Here is a 2,500-nt window from a genome sequence, read left to right on the forward strand (position 1 = left end):
TGCAAAATATTTTTCAGGCCATCTATCCAAACTTCTTGAACTTCCCTGAAGGTTCAGTTGAAGTTTTAGGCATCGGTTCAAGGAGCTGTTGTTGGATCCAAATGAATTTATCCAACCCTATTCACAATCTGTCTCTAAAGATTCCCTCAGACCTAAAACTTGGGATATAAACTCACAAGCCTGGGAATGATTTATTTATGCCAATTCTTTTAAATACATTTGATTTTAATTTAAAACGGCACAAGAAAAAGTCGGAACTTTGTGGTTTTGCAGTGGTTTTAATATGAAAATTCTTATTTTGGGATGAAGTATTGCTGGCTTTTTATCTGAAATGTGTATTAGAGTGTTTCTGGCATTTTCCAATGAATTTTACTGAGGTGCAGGGAGGGAAAAGGGAGAAATAGCGATTTAATTTACTGTACTTTTGGACGAGATTTCTAGGTAATAAATTTGATCTGATGAATCAATCTCTCTTTTGAAAACAAAGAGCCTTAACTGTTTACTCGACAGACTGCAGGGATTCGGGGAGAGCCCTCGCTGCTTATTGGGTAGATAATGCAGATTGCAGATGATGTGCAGATGATGTGCATTTTGATGAATATTTTCCCACTAGACTGCAACTGTTTCTATCTATTAATTTAGATCTAATGGGAAAAGTGTGTTCCTGGGTAGTTTTAAGGGAGGACTTTTGCAACTGTTAATGCATCCTGGATATGCTTTTGTGTCTGCCTGATGTCTATTGTTGAACTGAACTTTTAAGTGATGGTAGCACCTGAGATTCCTGTATTCTCTCTATTCCCAAAGAAATCAAAACCTGAGCAAAAATCCTGGCATGCAAACCTGGGTTCCTCACTTCTGGCTGGTGAAGGAGAGAATATTTGCATTTATTGATCTTTAGGATTGGGTTTCACCAGAGCTTCCAAATGGGATGGTGGTGACTGTGATGCTTTTGAGGCAGATTTATCCCAAAAGGCAGAGTTGTTTTGCTGCTAAGGTGGTGAGCACAGGTGGGGCTGTCACTGTTGTGGGCTTAGAAATGCTCTTATGAACAATATTTTATACATACATACATATATATATATATATATATATATATATATACAGACACATAGATACACACACACACACATATATATATGTATACATGCAGAGTTTATGCAAAGCTATAGCTGAGTATAACAGGCTAAAAGAAGTGTCCGACAAAATAAAAAATGAATGAATTAAAAGGCTCAGCCCAAGTCCCAGATATTTGAGCTGTTGGGAGCTGGTGCAGTTCCACGGCGCGCAGGGAAGCGCTGCAGATTTGAACCAGATGACGGTCTGGCTCTCAGGGCAGAGCCTGGAATTCTAACTTGCTTTAGAGTAATGTTTTTAACTGATTTCTGGGGAGCAGATTTTGCAAATGTGGCTAATTTTGCTGTTTTGAGGTTCTTTCTAATGTGGAAGTGGAACTCTTTCTAATATGTTTATGGAACTGGAAGAACAAACCATTCATTTTAGCATTCCTGGGGTTGTCTTTTGTTTTTATTGCCAAGTAAAGATGTTCAAAAGGATCATGAGAATGTCAGGAGTTTCTCACACTGGAATGAAATTGTAATAAAGTTATGTAACTAACAACACTTTAAGAGGAATAGGTATTTAAAACACCTTTGGAAGGAAACAAAGCCAATATCCCAGCAATAAGGAAATAGAGAGAGAAAGCCAGAGCCTGCCTGACCACGAAACTTCTGCTTTGCTTCATCCCAGAGTGATAGGGTGGCTGAGATATTCTTTGGAAATTACAGCTGCCATTGAGAGGGAAGCCAAGCCTTGCTGCATTTCAGAAAATGAAAATGCTGTAGCCTGGCGGAGGGAGGGGCCGGGTCCCCAGGGCATCTGTTTCCCATCAGTGTCCCACCATGCTTGCAGCCTGGCTTGGCACTCTAACATTTAACCTTCCCAGCAGGAGGTGGACCATAGGGCAACAAGGCTGCGGAATAATGAAACAAGAGTGTAGTGTGGTGCACAAAGCCTTTGTGAGCGCACAAGTTGAGACATTAAACCATCAGGGCAGGGAGATGCGAAAGTTCCAGATTTTTCTCCAAAGCCCCCATTAGCCCGGTGCAGAAGCAGGAGCACGCCAGCTCCCAGCAGGCAAAGGCAAGGCCTTTCCCCATCTATCCATGCCTTTTTGCCCGCTGCTTTCAACTATTATAAAGATACAATTACCTTGGGAGATTGTGGCAGTTCAGTTGATTAGCACGGTGAATTAAAAGAATGAGTCACAAATGACATGTCCGGCTCTTCTCTACTAGTCCTTTGTATTCCCAGTGTACCTCACCCCTGTTGTAAGAAGGTCAAAAATTAGAGAGAGATAACAATTTTCAAGCAGCTAGCACTTAGGAGCAGAATTAACAATCATTCTGTATGTAATTGCCAGTTAATAGTAAATTGCCTTCTAGACTGTAAAATGCAATATAAACTGGTGGGCACCTAAAATTAAATTAATGAGGTATTTGCT

At 40.5% G+C, this 2,500-nt stretch overlaps 1 protein-coding gene across 10 annotated transcripts in view; it reads left to right on the plus strand.

Annotated features, from left to right (window-relative positions):
- Window positions 1–2,500, plus strand: part of EBF3 (EBF transcription factor 3) — a 122,934-nt gene that overhangs the window by 87,913 nt on the left and 32,521 nt on the right. The window lies entirely within an intron of this gene.

The sequence above is a fragment of the Zonotrichia leucophrys genome, chromosome 6, assembly GCF_028769735.1.
Source record: "Zonotrichia leucophrys gambelii isolate GWCS_2022_RI chromosome 6, RI_Zleu_2.0, whole genome shotgun sequence".
NCBI classification, from domain to species: domain Eukaryota; kingdom Metazoa; phylum Chordata; class Aves; order Passeriformes; family Passerellidae; genus Zonotrichia; species Zonotrichia leucophrys.